This window comes from Symphalangus syndactylus, chromosome 22 (genome assembly GCF_028878055.3).
Source record: "Symphalangus syndactylus isolate Jambi chromosome 22, NHGRI_mSymSyn1-v2.1_pri, whole genome shotgun sequence".
Classification (NCBI taxonomy): domain Eukaryota; kingdom Metazoa; phylum Chordata; class Mammalia; order Primates; family Hylobatidae; genus Symphalangus; species Symphalangus syndactylus.
Window position 1 is genome coordinate 72,197,563 of NC_072444.2, and position 19,871 is coordinate 72,217,433.

Here is a 19,871-nt window from a genome sequence, read left to right on the forward strand (position 1 = left end):
TATCCTTTTTTTGGCAAAATAAAATACTGGGGAGCCCATATTAGTCTCCCATCTTTCCTTTTTGATTCTACAGGACGATGAAGAACAGAAATCTGTAAACAAGTGTATTCTGGTTTTCTCCATACAATGATCTAATTTAGTCCTACCAAGTATGATCACAGAACACCGTCCTCTACATGTCTAGACAAATGGGATGGGGAAGAGAGAGTCAAAATCTCTTTGGTTCATGAGCAATATATGAATGATTCACAAGCAGATAAACAAAGACAGATTACCTTTCAACCCATTTACTACTATCCCAGTTACTTCCTATCTATTAATACATGTGAGAGGAGGACAGAGGTTACTGTATCAAGGAGTTATCTAAATGCTTTTCTTCATTTTTTGTCTGCTGGCCTAATGGATCTCAACTATATTCTTCAGACCCCAAGAGTTCTGGGGCAGCACCTTAGGACCCATTAAGTGGCAATGGTAGGAGGCAAAGGGAGAGTGCAGTTCAATACTATCAGCAAGATTTTACCTACTTCACATATGCAGGTTTCATTTTATGATTTCTTTTAAGAAAGACCTTTGCAATATATGAGCACATACGTATATATATAAAGAAAGATAGACACTGAAAACCACTACCCTTGGCTTAATGCTTATCAATCCCCACATGCCAAAAAAAGTCTACAAACCTAGTAATACGGTTTAGCAAATGATTTGTAATATTTCAAAATTACGGTCAATTTTAGTGCAATTAATTAACTTTTAAAAAGGTGATTCGTGATTGAATGTTTCGTTAACCTGCTTTAGAGAAAATAAATGTATGATTTACATCTCAGGGTGCTCAGAATATCTGGCCAGCAATTACATAGGTTTTTATAATGACAAAAAAGAATAAAGAAATTAATTAATAGAGGCAAGCCTTGTTTTATTGTGTGTCTCTTTCCTACACTTCACAGATGCTGCATTTTTTGCAAATTGATTTGTGGCAACCCTGCACAAGCAAGTCTATTGGTACCACTTTTCCAACAGCACATGCTCACTTTCATGTCTCTGTGTCACATTTTGGTAATTCTTGCAATATTTCAAACTTATTGATTATTATTATATCTGTTATAGCTATCTGTGATCAGTGATCTTGGCTATTACTATTGCAATTGTTTGGGGGCACCACAAACTGTGCCCACATAAGATGGCAAACATAATCAATGTTGTGTGTGTTCTGGCTTCTCCACGGACTGATCATTTTCTTTCATCTCTCTCCTCCTAAGGCCTCCCTATTACCAGAGACACAATAATATTAAAATTAGCTCAGTTAGTAACACTACAATTATCTCTAAGTGTTCAGGTGAAAAAGAGTCACATGTCTCTCATTTTTCATCAAAAGCTAGAAATGATTTTTTATTTTTGAGGAAGGCATATCAAAAGCTGAGACAGGCCAAAAGCTGGGCTTCTTGTACTAATTAGTCAAATTGGAATGCAAAGGAAAAGTTCTTGAAGGAAATTAAAAGTGCTGCTCCAGTAAACACATGAATGATAAGAAGGAAAAACAGTTTTGCTGCTGATATGGAGAAAGTCTAAGTGGTCTAGATAGAAGATCAAACCAGCCACAACATTCTCTTAAGCCAAAGCCTAATTCAGAGCAAAGCCCTAACTCTCTTCAATTCTATGAAGGCTGAGGAAGCTGCAGAAGAAAAGTCTGAGGCTAGCAGAGGTTGGTTCACGAGGTTGAAGGGAAAAAGCCATCTCCATAACATAAATGTAAGGGGTAAAGCAGCAAATACCACTGGAGAAGCTGCAGCAAGTTATTCAGATCTAGCTAAGATCATTGACAAGGGTGGCTACAACAGATTTTCAATGTAGATGAAACAGCTTTAAATTAGAAGACGCCATGTAAGATGTTCATAGTTAGAGAGGAGAAGTCAATGTCTGGCTTCAAAGCTTCAAAGGACAGGCTGACTGCATATTTGAGTCAAATACAGGTGGTAACTTTAAGTTGAATCCAATGATCATTGGATCCGTTGAATCCAATGGTCATTGGATCCGTTGATCCAATGGTCATCCAATGACCATTCCAAAAGATCATTGGATTCAACTTAAAGTCATCAGCTGCATTTAGGGCTCTTACGAATTATGCCAAATCTACTCAGCCTGTGCTCTACAAATGGAACAAAAAAGCCTGCATGACAACACATCTGTTTATAGCATGGTTTACTGAATATGTTAAGCCCACTGTTCAGACTGTTTAGACCTGCTGCTGAGAAAAAAAAGATACATTTCAAAATATTACTAATGATTGACAATGTACCCAGGCACTCAAGAGGTGTCATGGAGATGTACAAGGAGATTAATGTTGTTTTCACACCTAAAACCACAACTATTCTGCAGCTCAGGGATCAAGGAATAATTTTGACATTCAAGTTTTATTAATTAAGAAATACATTTCATAAGGCTCTAGCTGCCAAAGATAGTGATTCCTCTGATGGATCTGGGCAAAATATATTGAAAACCTCCTAGAAAGGATTCACCATTCTAGATGCCATTAAGAACATTTGTGATTCATGGCAGGGGGGAAAATATCCACATCAACAGGAGTTTGGAAGAAGTTGATTCCAACCCTCATGGACGACTTTGAGGAGTTCAAGCCTTCAATAAAGAAAGTAACCACAGATGTAGAAGGAACAAGAGAAGTGGAACCTGAAGATATGACTGAATCGCTGCAATGTTATGACAAAACTTTAATGGATGAGGGGTTGTCTCTTACAGATGAGCATATGTCTCTTATGGTTTCTTGGGATGGAATCTGCTCCTGGTGAAGATGCTGTGAACATTGCTGAAATGACAACAAACAATTTAGAATACTCCCTAAACTCAGTCGATAAAGCAGCAGCAGGCTTTGAGAGGATTAACTCCAATTTTGAAAGAAGTTCTACTGTGGGCAAAATGCTATGAAACAGTATTGTATGCTACATTCCTTTTGTGAAAGGAAGAGTCAATCAATACAATAAACTTTATTGTTGTCTTTTTTTAAAAAAACTATGGAATGCTTCATGAATTTGCACATCATCTTTGTGCAAGGACCATGCTAATCTTCTCTGTATTTTTCCAGTTTTAGTATATGTGCTGCCAAAGCAAGCACTGTGTTGTCTTATTTTAAGAAATTGCCACAGCAAGTCCGGGCGTGGTGGCTCATGCCTGTAATCCCAGCACTTTAGGAGGCCGAGACAGGCAGATCACTTGAGGTCAGGAGTTCAAGACCAGCCTGGCCAACATGGTGAAAACCAGTTTCTACTAAAAATACAAAAATTAGCTGGGTGTGGTGGTGTGTGCCTATAATCCCAGCTACTCAAGAGGCTGAGACAGGAGAATCACTTGAACCCGGGAGGCGGTGGTTGCAATGAGCCAAGACTGTACCACTGCACTCCAGCCTGGGCTACAGAGCAAGACTCCATCTCAGAAAAAAAAAAGAAAAAAGAAAGAAATTGCCACAGCCAAACCACCCAACCTTTAGCAACCACTGCCCTGATCAGTCAGCAGCCAGCAACATTGAAGTAAGACCCTGCACCCTCCACCAGCAAGATACCATCACTCACTGAAGGCTCAGGGGATCATTGGCATTTCTTTTTTTAGCAATGAAGTACCTTTTAATTAATGTATGTATGTTGTTTTTTAGACAAAATGGCATTGCATACTTAATAGACTATAGTATAGTGTGAATATAACTTTTATATGCACTGGGAAAGCAAGAAATTTGTGTGACTTGCTTTACTGCAGTGGTCTGAAGTCTGAAACCAAACTTGCCATATCTCTGAGGTATATCTGTATTTTAAATAAAGAGGTTAGCCTGAAAGACCAAACTGATCCAAAGCATGGAACCTATATTGAAAGAAAGGTCATCACAAAGTTGTCAGATTTTTCCCCATCAGGCTTTTTGCCTTCTCAGCACTCTAATTTTGACAACCTCTCTTGATCCTCACTAAACTCCAAAAGTTACATAGAGCATGCAGTACTGTTAGATGCAAAAATCGGCATCCGCAGTCTTCTGACTAGGTCTTCTGACATGTAACAGAGCCAGGAATCCTGGACCTGTACTCCATCCACTAATACTTGTCTAAGGGCTGATAGAAATTCCTGCCTTTGCAGAAACAAATAAGTATCTAACAGTGCCACTTAGCTATAAAATTGAATTAAAGGTTAATATTAATCAATTCATATTAACAGTGCTGACAGTAACTGTACTACTTGACAGATATTTAATATGAGTATCACAAGCCATATGTGAAGAATACTGTTAAAATAATTATATTAGGATTTCACAGCATCCACCATCAGGATTTCTTCTCTGACAACAAAAAAGAAAACGTTTTCTACCCTGAGCCAGGTAAATGCCACTGAAAGTCTTGCTGTCTGGACTTGACTTCTATTTGTGACACTCATGATTTGAGAGTTCAAAAGCATTTTTAAAGTTATTTCTCCTTTAGAGAAAAGAAAGGAAACTCATATTTTTGAATGTCTTACTATGTGCTAACCTAATTTAATCTTCATGAACTCTAATATGCAGGAGATATCAGTGCATTTTGAATTTAAGGTTATTTTTCTGTTGTTTTTGTGGTGGTGGTCTTTCTAGCATGGTTGATCGGTTGTGTCATTCTGAAGCAGCCATTGCTGAAGAGGTCTTTTGATTGCTGAAACAGTAGTACAACCTCCCACTGCTGTCTTGTCTGTGAGGACACTCACCCATCTAGTTCCAAAGCAACTTTTTCATGTACCATTTCACCTCTCTTTGCAACCATGTGATGACATAGACAATGTCCAAATCCCTCTTTCCTGAGAGATTGGCTAGGGAAATCATTGAGGGCTATAAGAATACAGTAAGAATTGATGAAATTAAGAATACATCCAGAACCAAGAGTTAAGTAGACCAGAAAGCTAGAAAAGGAAATACAAATGAACCACCCAACCAAGTGGTGTCTCCTAGCAGAAATCAGAAACAAAGACAGTGGACCAGGATAACAGCAAAGCTGTCCCTTTTGACATAAGGGACATGGTGACATGCAGAGTAAAAGGAACATAATTAAAACTTAAGTAGATCCTCCACCCCATCCCCAATGCTCATTTCCCTAGCTTGGACCCCACTCCATTCCCTGCTCTTTTCCTTTTAAGGATATGACATTGAAACTAGGATTGTTTTGCCTGAATGTGGTTCTGGGTCAGAAATAAAAAATAAATATCAAACCATTACACAACTTTTCCCTGAGGATCAGAAATAAGGTGAGTGCCTCCATTGCATTAATTTCTTGTTAACGTTTTTAAGAAGAGAGTTCAATGGTTTATTTTTAAGGTCATGAAAGAGCATGAAACTCTTGGCTACTTTCTGCTGTTACCATATGGCCCAATTATATCATTTGTATTTTACACTTCACAATATGGTCCCCACTGAAAGAGATACATCAGGGACCCATGGACTGGAGGAGTTAGAAGTTTCGACAAAATTAGTATAATGCAAGCCCTTAGCCTCCTCCTTTCTGCCATATAAGGTGTGCCTCTAGTACTCCCTGGAAAGAAGAAATTCCAGAGAAATTGACTGGCTTTACTATTTCTCCAGCTTGGATAGCTGTATTGATTCCAGTCTCCTGGTTTGTTTTCTCATCTTGTAAATTGCACAGCTTCACATATTTTGCTAAACGTCCATGGCTTTCGTCTCCATTCTGCTGGCTTCATTAAAAAATATTTCCACCTTGAGCTCTGATCCAGGGAAAACCGTGGTGGTTTTACATTAGTCATGGCTGGTTTTCTTCTAAGCTAGCTAATAACACACCTTGCCAGCACATGGATTCATTTCTTTCCAAAGACCACCTGTCTGGTCCACATAATAAATTTTTTGCTTTTCCCATTTGTACGACTGTGACCCAATTTCTTGTAAAATAATGACTCTATTCTTAACACATTTAAGACACAGATACCCTCTCCCTGCCCTGGGTTTTATTATACAGCTCTCTATACCAAACATTTTAGAATGCACTGACAATGTCCTTCTTATTCTTTTGTCTGAAAAAAGGCATTGTCTCAACAGTTAGCCATTTTGTACTTCTCAAGATCAAAGTTAGAGAAGCTACATTATTTAAACAACAAGGAGCAAGGTCATAGATAACAGCCACTAATTGAACCCCCATTATGCAAACATAAAAAATGAGGGTCAGAGCAGTCAAGTGACCTTATTAAGCTGAACAACTACCAAACAAAAGAGGTCTGGGCCTAGACCCCAGCCCAGATCTTCTAACACGTAATGCAGTCTTCTACCTGTGACAGTAAACAGCCTCTCATTTACTTCGTAAAATTCCTTTGTAAAACAATGGTTTTATATACAACAGTTTAACAGAGTGAAGAGAGTGAAAGCCACAAAACAAGTTTTTTGGAGATATTTAAGCCCTTGCAGGCGGGGTGCAGTGGCTCACACCTGTAATCCCAGCACTTTGGGAGGCCACGGCAGGTGGATCACTTGAGGTCAGGAGTTCAAGACCAGCCTGACCAACATAGTAAAACCCTGTCTCTGCCAAAAATACAAAATTAGTTGGGCATGGTGGTGCATGCTCTGTAATCCCAGCTACTTGGGAGCCTAAGGCAGGAGAATCGCTTGAACCTGGGAGGCAGAGGTTGCAGTGAGCTGAGATCACGCCATTGCACTGCAGCCTGGGCAACAAGAGTGAAACTCTATCTCAAAATAATAATAATAATAATAATAATAATAGATAAAAAAAAAAAATGCAAAGACCAGATGCCTTTGCCTCATCCACTTCAATAGCATAACATGAGTCTATGAACTCTCTCTGAGAAATCAAAGAACATTCTATTTCTTTAATATATTCAAAGATATTCTATTTACAGTTTAGAAAAATGGGATCTCACTGGGCCTGGAACCAAGGGGCCCTCTTTTCAGCTGCAGGGTCAAATTTCCCATCAAATCAGCTTAAGCCCAACACTAGCTCTTGGGCATAATTTCACATATGTCACCTCTCAGTTCGAAGGAGTCACCTTCAACTCAGCAACTGATACAATTCTCCCAGTGGAAGTGGCTTAGAATATTTCCTCTTCCATCCTAGAGGCAGCAAGATGATGGAAACTTATGACCAAGAATACAATGAGCATTCAAGGTATCTGATCTTCTCAGTCCCAGGCATGGATTAAACTTTTATAGGTTGCTAGTAGCGATATGATGACTATAAACGTCTAATTTTGACCTGTAAGAACATGAATCTTTCAACATTTGAGCCACTTCATTATTCTCCTTGGGATGATAAGATAACTTTCACTTGGCTTGGAGAACTTTTTATTATTTTTCCGGGAAATGTAGGCAACCCATGATCAATACCATAAGAATGAGAGCCACTGAGAAACAATAATTAACAAAGAAAGAAGAAAGGTTTTGGATAGCACTAGGAATTTAAGATAAAAGCCAAGACTTTTTATCCTAAAAAAGAAATAGTTCATAGGATCTTAGAAGCCGATTAGCCATTTCCCCCCTCCTAATAGCTCCAGTGATCAGAAATCATTGCATCACTGCTATGACTAATTCCATAACTGTTCTCAAATAATGCCAATTGACCATTAATCCATGACTGTGGCCTAATTCTTAACTGATGGACAGCCAAAGAAAGGTCATTGGTCATAAACACACACACTAAAATGCTGGAAAAATCTCTTGACACGCACTGCTTTTATTGGTGGCCTAAATTTAAAGTTTCTTTTCTTTTTTTTTTTTTAATTCAAAGGCCATGAATGCAGATAGCTTTTCAGTTGTCCCTGTGTTTCTTGACTGAAAGAACCCTTTAAGTGCTCTCGAAATAGTTAGATGAATAGCAGAAACAATTGTATCTTTTCAACCCTGATCACATCAGTTCTAAGAATTTGACCAGTGAAAAGCACTGGGCAGGTTTTAAGTTAATAGTGGCCTTCCAATTTCTAAAGTTCTTTCAGAGTACAAACACATTGCTTATACTCCTCTGGCATGGTTTTGCTCATTTGCAGGAAAACCATATTTTGTACCACATCCTCACATATTGATATGTTGAGGAAATACACAGCAAACACCACTTCCCATCCATCTGGTAAGCTTGTTAGAAAGATGAACACCCAGCGTTCAGATGTTTTTCACTCAGGTTTGAAATTCTATGCTCAGCATAATTTGCTTTTACTTTCAAGACAAATTTTAATCCAATAAGAAGAAATTTTGCTCCTTTTTTGACAGCAAATGATACCAGTAAAGTAAAAAGGGCAGCCATGTTGGACATTGCCAAGATACATCTACAGTTGGATTTCTGTTAGGACCTGGAATCATATGCAACAATTTTGGAAAAAATAAAATTTTCTCCATTTTCTTAAAAGTAAGTGCAGCAGTTATTATTCATATAGCAATAATGTAAAACAAAGTCCCAAAAGAAATAATCAAAATGAGGGTAACACACTTAATCTATCATTTCTAACAAACTGTTTTCCAAAGATCTTTACACTCACCTATCAGTACCCAGAATTACATAAGCTCTTCTTAGGCTGCAAATATTTTAAAAGCTTGAATCAAAACAATAAAAGTCAATTGAATAAGCAAAAACCTGGCAGTCTTAGTGCCCACTGGAAACGGAGCCAAATGCTCTTATATAAAAAGCAGTGAGAACAGAAGGTGTATGCATTGCTAGATTTGTCTCCCCCAATATTTTTGCATCCTCTTCTATTTGGAACTCAACTCTTCAGGGGAACTTTTCCTTTCTCTCCTGCTTTTGACACACTCTTCACATCATAAAGGTAGAACTTGTGGTTTTGCAAATTACATGTCAGTGGGAGAGAAACCAGCAATAAAGCAGACACACATCTGAGAATTTCTAAGTTACACCAAACACAAACCCTTGGGTTCGTATGCAACATAATTTTTTTTAGTATCAGCGTTGGATTCTTTGTGTGATTATAAGATGAATATATTATAGATTTTTTTTTTATATTGACATGAAGAATCTCAGTAGAATGGACTCAGCCGCACTTGCTATTTTACAAAATCTGATATATCAAACTTTGTCGAGGGGCAATAGGTCCTGGAAGTACCAAAACGACTCTGCAGGAACCCGGATGAGGTTCTGATGAAGAAGTAAAGATTACAAAAATAAAGAGTTCCAAAAAGGAAAGAATTTCAAAAAATGACTATAGAGCAGTGCTTCCCAAACTGTAAGATACATGCAGATCACTCGGGAATCTTGTGATAACACAGACTCTGGCTCTGCAGGCCTGGGATAGGGCCCGCCGTTCTGCACACCGAGGCAGCTCCCATGGGACGCTCATGCTGCTCCTCTACGGGGCACATTTTGAAGAGCAAGTTCTAGCGGCCCATCCCCCAGGAACCAAGAAATCCAAAACATGAAACTATTTAACAAGAAGTGTTTATGAAGTAAATGTTATAGAATAAACCTACTAAGCATTAGCACTGTGAAGAAACAGATGAAGCGTAAGAAGGAAGAACAGGAGAGTTTTACACACAAAATATAAACTGTTACAAATAAACATACATTTATTATGGACCTATTATGTATAAGGCAATGTTGTAGGAACAATAAAGGGTAAGCATATAAAAAGGGACAGTTCCTACCTTCAAATTGCTTAGGCCTAGTACCCCAGCTCATAGACTCTCACCCTTCTTCAAATACAGCCCATCTCATTTGGAAAAACTCCTTTTATCTGGTTGCTGCCGGCCATGTTCTCCAGTTCTGAGATCTTGTTACTAATTATCCCTCTCTTTCCTGTATTGCTCATCTGTCCACTCAGGCTTCTCTTCTGGCTATTTACTCTTCCTAAAGTAATTTTCTCTACCCTCTATGTCCATGGCTTCAATGACCAGTGGCTCCCAGTTCTCCACCTAAGGCAGAGACTTGCCTACTAAGATAATGCTCTTACTTCTAGTTGCCGACTGGACATCTTGTAGCAAGTACAATTTAACTGAGCTTACTATCATAGCTACAGGAGGCTTTTCTCCTCTCTCCCTATTTTCCAGAATCTGATTTTTTCCTCAGCATCTCGCAGTTACAATTCACCCTCTTAACTGACTTCCCTGCCTCCAGTCTCTTTCCACTCTGGTCCCTAATCCATAACTGTACCATAACTCTCTTCCTATCAAATAAGTCTCTGTCACTTCTCGTACAAATTTTAGAACTCTTAAGCAAAATGTACACACTTCTTAACTCCACATAGCAGATAAGAACCCTGGCAAGCTGACCCCAGGCTATCACTTTGATCGTTTCTTTTACTGTCCAAATCATATCTATGCAGCATATGCTTAACCCTCATAACTCAGATCACCAGTCACCAATGACATCATGCCCTCCAATAATTCTGCCTCTACACCTCTTGTTCCCTCTTCCTGGAATAGCTTTCCTCCTCTGCCTGGAAAATTTCAATCCATCCTATAAAATCCAGCCTAGTCCCCTCAAAGCCTTTTCTGTTGGAGTTTGGTGTTCCCTCCTCTAAGATTCCTACAGCAGTCACTTCTTATCTCTCTTAAGGCACATACTAAATCAGAGAATGCTATTAGCATCTGTTTCCTCTACTAACACAAGATCTTGTTGAGACCAGACACGATGCCTTGCTCTTCTTCTATTACTGGTGCCAGGCACAGTGCCTGGAATCAAACAGATATTCAGTGAATGTTTATTGGATGACTGAACGGACATAAAACAGAAACTAATAGTGCAGTGCTGCAGACGACAAATGACTTGTACCCATGCAAAGGGTCACAGGCATGGAAAGGGTCACAGGCATGCAAAGGAAAGAGTGTTCACTGTGTATAATTAAGTGCTAAAATGCATGCTGTATGAGATTCAGTGCAGACATTCAAGAACAGCCTAGTGTAGGAAAAGGAAGTACAAGCTGGGCCTTGAGGGTGGTATTACTCTTAGATGGGTCTTGGAAGAGGCATTATCTGTAAGAAAGCACGGGTGGTGGAGCTGGGATGCAATTATATGCTATATGTAATAAGGTGATCATCCTTACTAAGGTAGACAGTATTTTTTTTAAAAACAAGTGATAAAGTTGTTTAAGGGGCAAAAGGTGTGTGCAGGGGGACGGAGATAGGACTGTGAGTAGCGTGCCACATCCTCTTGTGCCAAATCACATTTATTATGAGGAGATGCTGCTAGTTTTTTAACATCATTCTTGGGGCAATACAAGTTCATTCTTTCTAGTTCTACCTCTATATATCTGCAATCATAAATTCTGTTGGTAATCAACTCCATAATAGTTGAAACTCATTTGAAGCTACTCCCAGCTTTCCTTTCTCTAAAGTCATCCTTACATATGACATCTCCACATTGGGCATTTTCATTCCCTCTCCTGGAACATGGAAGCTCCATGGAGACTTGAGCAGGACCAAGAAACACTGACTCTCTCAGATGCTGCATTTCCAGCTGCCTGGTTGGAGGTAGTGGTAACGAAGACAACGTGAACACAGCCCCCGACCCTGTCCCACCTCCACCTCAGTGCCCCAAAGGCCATCCTAGTCCTGGTCCAGTCCTGGACTGGGAGTGTCTATGCAAGTCACTCCTCCAGATTAGAGCACCGAAGGTAGCTTCCAATTATTAATGATACCTGAGAAGAGACTAAGAGTATGCTATTGTTAGTTGCTACTGCACTCCTGATGATTTGTTTCTTGGGTTAGTTGTAGCAGAAAGAGCCCTGAAGAAACGTGGTATGTGTGAATGTAAAGCCAAGCTTCTTGCACAAATAACTAACACTCAGTATAAGTGGAAATTAAAAAGAAAAATATTCTCTCTCTCTCTCTCTGAGGCTGAAAAACTGCATTTTCAAAAACAAAGCAATTTTCTCCCCAAAGAAGTAGAGAACAGAATTCACCTTTGGGTAAACTATTCCTTTTTGATTTGACATCATTGCTTCAAGTGGGCTTCTTTAGTGACACAAATGGAAATTCCCACCCATTATTGTTCTTGGGGAAGACTGTGAAGTAAACTGAGTGCAGGTGTTTTCTATCAAGAAAATATATGTTCTGTTTGGTAATGTAAACCAACAGCAACCCATGTGATATGAGTTTTAGCCGGATTCTTCACACTTGTTTCTTTCAGGGAAATGTTTCTTTCACTGTTCTGTTTGACAGGGACAAACTACTGCTTGTTCTTGGGGAGCTATGTGAGTGTGAGTACATGTTTGGGTGCGTGTGTGTATTTTCCTGACCACTCAGAGGAGACAGGTTGAACAGGATAAGAGAAAGCTCAGTCACACCAGCCTGATCTTGACCATAGACTGGTCAAGATGAGAGACCAAAAAAAAGAACTAGACTGAAAAATCTTTGAGAATTTTGGACTGGACCATATGCAGAACTGATGACTAAAAACCCCAGAAAGAACTAATGTCATATATTGATTTTTAGATAATTCATAGTAACTTTCCTGTTGGCATTGGAGAACCTCACGATACTCCTTTGAGGGGAGTGAGGGGAGGGACTTAGGTTTCTCTCCAAAGAAAAAGGTATTTTCTGTCATTGTCTTCGGAAGTTTCCATTAGAGACCATAAATAAGGCCCCAGAGGGGAGCCTTAGTCTGTAAGGAAGAAGCCCTCAGTTCTCTTTGAGTTGCCTACAGATGTGAACTCTGAGGCCTAAGTAGCCCAGAGCATTCCAGGATGTAGGAGCAGGGGAGCAGCAAAGCACTGGGAAGGAGATTCTGAGGGTAGCCCTAGGTCTGTGGGCCTTGAGGGCAACCCTACGTAGTCACAGCTAAAAGTTAGTTTCTAGAATGGATTTCCCTCCCATTGTTCCATGCTTACGAAATTTTTCAGTTTAGTCTCAGCTATGCTTCTAGGGAATTTGAGGAAGGGTCCTAGAACACACAGAGGAAAGTGGTAAAGGAAGCAAAGTGATCCTCCTCCTTGGCCAGGGCCATTGTGCAGGTCAGCAATGTCACTCAGGAAAGGTCAGTTATCCACCTCTGTAAGAGAACCTGCCTGGGCACTATGGCTGGATGCAGAGGCCAGAATGGGAGAAAGCAACACCCTGGAAGGACATAACTGAAGGCTCTTGTAAATACCTGGAAAGCAGTTTAAGGATCCTAAGTTTTTTCATTGGCAGGTGGGGGTAAAGGCATGATATTAATAATATGCCTGTTACTGAAAATGTGACCTACTTTTGGCCAAACAGGCCAGTGAGAGCCAGACATACAAGCAAATTAGAAGGCTTTAATGTTATTTTTTCTGATTATAATACTGATGCATGTTCATTGCCAAGAACTTAGAAAATAAAGGTACCAACAAGAAAATTAAACAAGCCACAATTTCAACATCAAGAGATAATCATGGTTACTGCTAAGCATTTTTGTAATCCGCTTCCTTGGGTTAAAAGAAATTCAAAACTATTTTCTAAAGAGATTCTTGACCTTGCCCATAGATACTTTTGATACATACTGAAGCCAAGGTGAAAGGGTCTTTTGTTTAAGCATGCATCAGACCAATGCTCCTTAGTTTTCAGATGAGGATGTCAACCAACCCTATATTGGCTGTAACTAGAAAAATAACATTCTACACGTAATCAGCAATATAGAAAGACTGCATTCCAGGTGTTTGTGAAAAAGACTGTCAGCTCAGAGTCACTACCCCCCAATGTTTTTCAAAAACTCTACTTGCAAAAAAATTATTAACCAAGGATATTTGGGAGCCAGCACAATGATTCCTCTTTGTACTCCATAGCCTACCCTGATATTCCCACAGGGCCACACACCTAAACTATATCCTAATTTCTCAACTGATATACTGATGCTAACATTCTCTCAGGTTATGAAATAATTTTTGAAAACACCATCGATAATGACCCCATGATATCCATTTTGGGACTATCGCAACTTGTTTGGATATTTACCTTAATTCCAGCTTTTCACTATGATATCTAAAACAGCAATGAGCATCTGTGTACACAAATCTTGCAGCAAGACAATTAGAGAGTGCAACAGAGAAAAATGCCAGAGACAAGTTGCTACAGCGGAAAGCCCCTGAGTGACAGGGGCTGTATGAGGAGCTAAGTTCTCACCTAAGAGTAAGGGGCACGAGAGAGAAAAAAGATGAATAAGAGTTTTTGCAAACCATACATTTGATAAGGAATTAATATCCCAAATACATAAGGAATTCAAGCAATTCAATAGCAAGAGAACAAACAGCCCAATTAAAAAAGGGGCAAATGTCCTGATTGAACATTTCCCAAAAGAAGATACACTATCAGCCAACAGGTGCACAAAAAATGTCAGCACCAGTCATCATTAGGGAATGCAAATTAAAACCATAATGAGACATCATGTCACACCTGTTAGTGAGAGGTGACAGCATGCTGACAGCCTTTGCAGCCCTCGCAGCCCTCGTTCACTCTCGGCGCCTCCTCAGCCTCGGTGCCCACTCTGGCCTCACTTGAGGAGCCCTTCAGCCCGCCAATGCACTGTGGAAGCCCCTTTCTGGGCTGGCCGAGGCCAGAGCCGGCCCCCTCAGCTTGCGAGGAGGTGTTGAGGGAGAGGCGCAGGCAGGAACTGGGGCTGCGTGGGGCGCCTGAGGGCTAGCACGAGTTCTGGGTGGGCGTGGGCTCGGTGGGCCTGCACTCTGAGCAGACGGAGCCGGGCAGTGAGGGGCTTAGCATCCGGGCCAGCAGCTGTGGAGGGTTCGCCAGGTCCCCCAGCAGTGCTGGCCCACCAACGCTGCACTCGATTTCTCGCGGGGCCTTAGCTGCCTCCTGGCGGAGCAGCGCTTGGGACCTGCAGCCCTCCATGCCTGAGCCTCCCCCAACCCGCCGCGGGCTCCTGCGCGGCCCCAGCCTTCCCGACAAGCACCGCACCCTGCTCCATGGCGCACAGTCCCGTCGACTGCCCAAGGGCTGAGGAGTGTGGGCACACGGCGCGGGACTGGCAGGCAGCTCCACCTGCAGCTGCGGTGCAGGATCCACTGGGTGAAGCCAGCTGAGCTCCTGAGTCTAGTGGGGACTTGGAGAACCTTTATGTCTAGCTAAGGGATTGTAAATACACCAATCAACACTCTGTATCTAGCTCAAGGTTTGTAAACACACAAATCAGCACCCTGTGTCTAGCTTAGGGTTTGTGGATGCACCAATCGGCACTCTGTATCTAGCTAATCTGGTGGGGACTTGGAGAATCTTTATGTCTAGCTAAGGGATTGTGAATACACCAATTGGCACTCTATCTGGCTCAAGGTTTGTAAATGCACCAATCAGCACTCTGTGTCTAGCTCAAGGTTTGTAAATGCACCAATCTGCGCTCTGTGTCTAGCTGATCTGGTGGGGACTTGGAGAACCTTTATGTCTAGCTAAGGGATCGTGAATATACCAATCTGCACTCTGTATCTAGCTCAAGGTTTGTAAATGCACCAATCAGCACTCTATGTCTAGCTCAGGGTTTGTAAATGCACCAATCAGCAGTCTGTATCTAGCTAATCTAGTGGGGATGTGGAGAACTTTTGTGTCTAGCTCAGGGATTGTAAGTGCACCAATCAGCACTCTGTCAAAACGGACCAATCAGCTCTCTGTAAAACAGACCAATCGGCTCTCTGTAAAATGGACCAATCAGCAGGATGTGGGTGGGGCCAGATAAGAGAATAAAAGCAGGCAGACCCCCAGCCAGCAGTGGTAACCCGCTGGGGTGCCCTTCCACACTGTGGAGACTTTGTTCTTTTGCTCTTTACAATAAATCTTGCTACTGCTCACTCTTTGTGTCCACACTGCCTTTATGAGCTGTAACACTCATTGCGAAGGTCTGCGGCTTCACTTCTGAAGCCAGCGAGACCACGAACCCACCAAAAGGAAGAAACTCTGAACACTTCCAAACATCAGAAGGAACAAACTCCGGACACGCCACCTTTAAGAACTGTAACACTCACCACAAGGGTCCACGGCTTCATGCTTGAAGTCTATGAGACCAAGAACCCACCAATTCCGGACACATTAGGATGGCTTTTATCAAAAAGGTGAAAGATAAGTGTTGGTGAGGATGCGAAGAAAAGGAAACTTTTCACATTGTGGGTAGGAATGTAAATTAGTATGGTCATTATGAAGAATAGTAGGGAGCCTCCTCAAAAAACTAAAAGCAGAACTACCATATGATCCAGTAATTCCACCCCTGAATATATATTGAAAGGAACTGAAATTAATATATTGAAGAAATATCAGCACTCTTATGTTCATTGCATCATTATTCACAATAGCTAAGATATGAAATCAACATAAGTGTTCATCAATAGATGAATGGATAAAGATAATGTGGTATATATGCACAATGGAATACTATTCAGCCTTTAAAATGGGAAAATCCTGTCATTTTCAACAGCATGATTGAATCTGAAGGACATTATGCCAAGCGAAATAAGCCAGGCACAGATACACAAGTACCACACAATGTCACTTATATGTGAAATCTTTAAAAGTTGAGCTCAAAAGTAGAGAATAGAATGTTTACCATAGCTTAGGGCTTGGGGAAGGAAGAATTGAGGAGTTGTTGATCAAAGAATGCACAGTTTCAGGCTGGGTGCGGTGGCTCTCTCCTGTAATCCCAGCACTTTGGGAGGCCGAGGCAGGTGAATCACCTGAGGTCAGGAGTTCGAGACCAGCCTGACCAACATGGTGAAACCCCGTCTCTACTAAAAATACAAAAATTAGCTGGACGTGATGGCACGTGCCTATAACCCCAGCTACTTTGGAGGCTGAGGCAGAAGAATTGCTTGAACCTGGGAGGCAGAGGTTGCAGTGAGCCGAGATCGCATCATTGCACTCCAGCCTGGGTGACAGGAAAGAAATCTCAAAAAAAAAAAAAAAAAAAAAGAATACAGAGGTTTCAACTGGAGGGATGGATTTTGACATCTATTGCACAGCAGGTTGACTGTAGTCAATGATAATATATTGCATATTTTAAAATAACTAAAAAAGTATATTTCAAATGTCTCACCATAAAAACCAATAGGTAAGCAAGGAGATGGATATGTTAATTCACTTGCTTTAATCATCTCACATTGTATACATACATCAAAATATCACATTGTGTTCCATAAATGAATACAATTATGATTTGTCAATCAAAAATCATATTAATCATAATTATTTTTCTAAACAGGAACAAAGGTGGCCACCTTCTCAATATTATCTAAGGACAACATTGCCTTCAGCTTAAGAGATATTAAAATACTTACCAAGAGTGTCACCAAGTTCTATAAATTATCAGCTATTCAGTATGGTCAGGGAAAGATACACTTATTTTGATTATTCATATATTCTAATTAGTGGAGAATTGCCATATATTCTATACACCAATGACTAATTTTACAAGGATTAGAATATAATAATATTTTTCTAACACTAAAGCTAAGGAGAACAAAATTTATGTCTGTTGATAATTCTAAAGACTTGTCAGAATCTGATCATTAATTCATTCATTTCCCAAATATTTACTAAATCTGTCACTATGTAGGGTGTTGCATTAGGGGTTATTACATCAACAATCTACTGTCTATTTACTCATATCAGTATATATGTTATTCTGTCTGACTTTACGTAAGATTGGAGGTGGCCATGCCATATACTAGGGTAAAAATCATGCTCTATACAGAGTCCAGGTATCTTAATTCAAGCTATTATCATGCAGTACCACAGACTAGGTAACTTAAACAACAGAAATTTAATTCTCACAGTTCTGAGAAAGTTGGAAAGTCCAAGGTTTGGTTCCTAATGAGGGCCCTCTTCCTGATTTGCAGGTCATTTTCCCATTACATCCTCATATGGTGGAGAGTGAGATCATCTCTCTTGTGTCTCTTTTTGTAACAGTACTAATTCCATTCATGAGGACTCCACCTTCATGACCTCATCTAAACCTAATTCTCTCTCAAAGTCCCCACATCCTAACACCATCAAATTGGAGGTTAGGTCTTCAACATAAGGATTTTCAGGAGACAAAAGTATTCAGTCCATGGCACCAGGCTATCAAAAATTATTGTTAAAAAATCAAAAAGACAATAAAACTACCAAATTTGTCATCAGAAAGTATTTAATAATATATTATTTTTAAAACTTTATTCTTCCTCAAAGCCCTCAAATATTGTCAAATAGACTCAACACATAGGTGAAATTCTGTGGGAGACTTAATATAGTGTGAATGTTATAAATAGTAAGTATGGAAGAAATATCACATCTTTAATTTCTATAAATCGACTTAGTTTTGAGTCTCCTCCTGTCTGGGTGGTGGGAAATGCAACTTCAAGCAGGCTGAGAGCCCTCATGTTGGGCTGATTTTCTGGGTCTTTTAAAGTTCCAAGGCACCATGGAGTACCTAGGGGTCACTGGCCATCTGCCCAGAGTTGTTGGGACTGAGGTATCCTCTGTCCTAGCCTGCATAGTCTCTCTAGATCTACCACTCTGGTACCTTGAGGTGCACTTGAGGCCTGGAAATGTTGGGCTAGGTCAGCATCCCAGGCCTAAAACCTATCTCTCTGGCAGCCACTGACCATTTACCCTGAGGTTGTGCTTTCAGCACTGGATACAGTCAGAGAACAAGAAGCCCCATGGCGTCTTCTCCAGGACCCAGTGACCTGCTCTCCCCTCTACAATCCCAGCAGCAAGTCGATCCTCTTCAATGGAGTTTACTGGGCACTTGATAAGTACAAGTACGGTTCCAAAAGTCATGAAGGCATCACCTTGTAGAATGTCATTCTATCTTTACCACCGCTCTGAACATGAGGCCATATCCCCTTACAGAGAAGGTAACTGAAACTCAGAGAGTTCGGGTGAGTAGCTTAAGATCACAAAGAGAGTAAGCCAGGACTACAATCATCATTCCCTATCATTCTCAATCTTACTCTCCTATACCTTATAACAGCTCTATCCATTTAAAAAAACACAAAAATTGAAACACCAAGAGTTTAAGTGATTTATTCACAGGCACACAATCTGATATTCCTCTAATTGAACATGCAAAAAAAAAAACTTAGAATTTAGGCTCATGAGCACCTAAAATGTAAGCAAGACATCATCATATTAATAGTAGTGGCTACGGTATAAAATTAACCATACTTGTCAAGAGAACACGGACTTACCAAAAAGACAAAAATACATTACTTTTTAAAAAATTATGACTATTTTGCAAGTATCGACCTAGTGGTTTCTATGTGCAAAATCCACTGTTCCATGCTCTGAGAGATAAGAAAAGGACTCCACCTCTGTCTTCACAGAGCTTTCCAGCCAGTGCAGAACACATAGGACTACAAATAGATCAAGAAAGAGAATAGAAACTGGGGAAGAGGAATGTGGAGAGTGGCGGTGCGTAGGCTGAGCGTGGACACAGCCAGCCTCAAGTTTCCAAACCAGAGTGTAGCAAGCATGGGTATCAAGCAGACAGTGTGGGTGACCCCGCCTTCCTTCTCCTCCCAGGGGATGAGAATGCTGGAAGCTCAGCTGCTGCAGAATATAAACCATACGGATTGCCCAGAGCTACTGACTTGCCTAAAGCCATAAAAAAATTGTGTGTGTGTGAGTTATTTTTCACTTCTTTTTCTGCCAGGATCAAGTATCAGCATTGTTATATTGAGAAACATGCCATTTTCAACACACTAAAGAAGAGCTGGCCCAACCCGGTCGGGTAGGCATCAAACAGTTGTCAGAGGCAGGAAGTCTCCCAGACTCCAGCCCCAAGCTACAGCGGAGTACATTTGAGACATTCAACAGATTTCTAATGCGCTGAGATGCCTGAACTAGCCTTCATATTTACTAGTAAAGAGACAAAGAATGTTGTTTTGACAGAGCCAAAAGGAGATTTCAGGCAGATTTTGAATACTCAGATGAGTTTTTCAAGTTACATCTAAAAAAATGTTAAAAA

At 40.5% G+C, this 19,871-nt stretch overlaps 1 non-coding gene across 1 annotated transcript; it reads right to left on the reverse strand.

The window, feature by feature from the left end:
• Positions 1-3,020: 3,020 nt before the first annotated feature.
• Positions 3,021-3,127, reverse strand: LOC129472812 (U6 spliceosomal RNA). The gene has a single exon (XR_008654083.1). It is a non-coding gene; the product is annotated as a U6 spliceosomal RNA (small nuclear RNA).
• Positions 3,128-19,871: the final 16,744 nt, after the last annotated feature.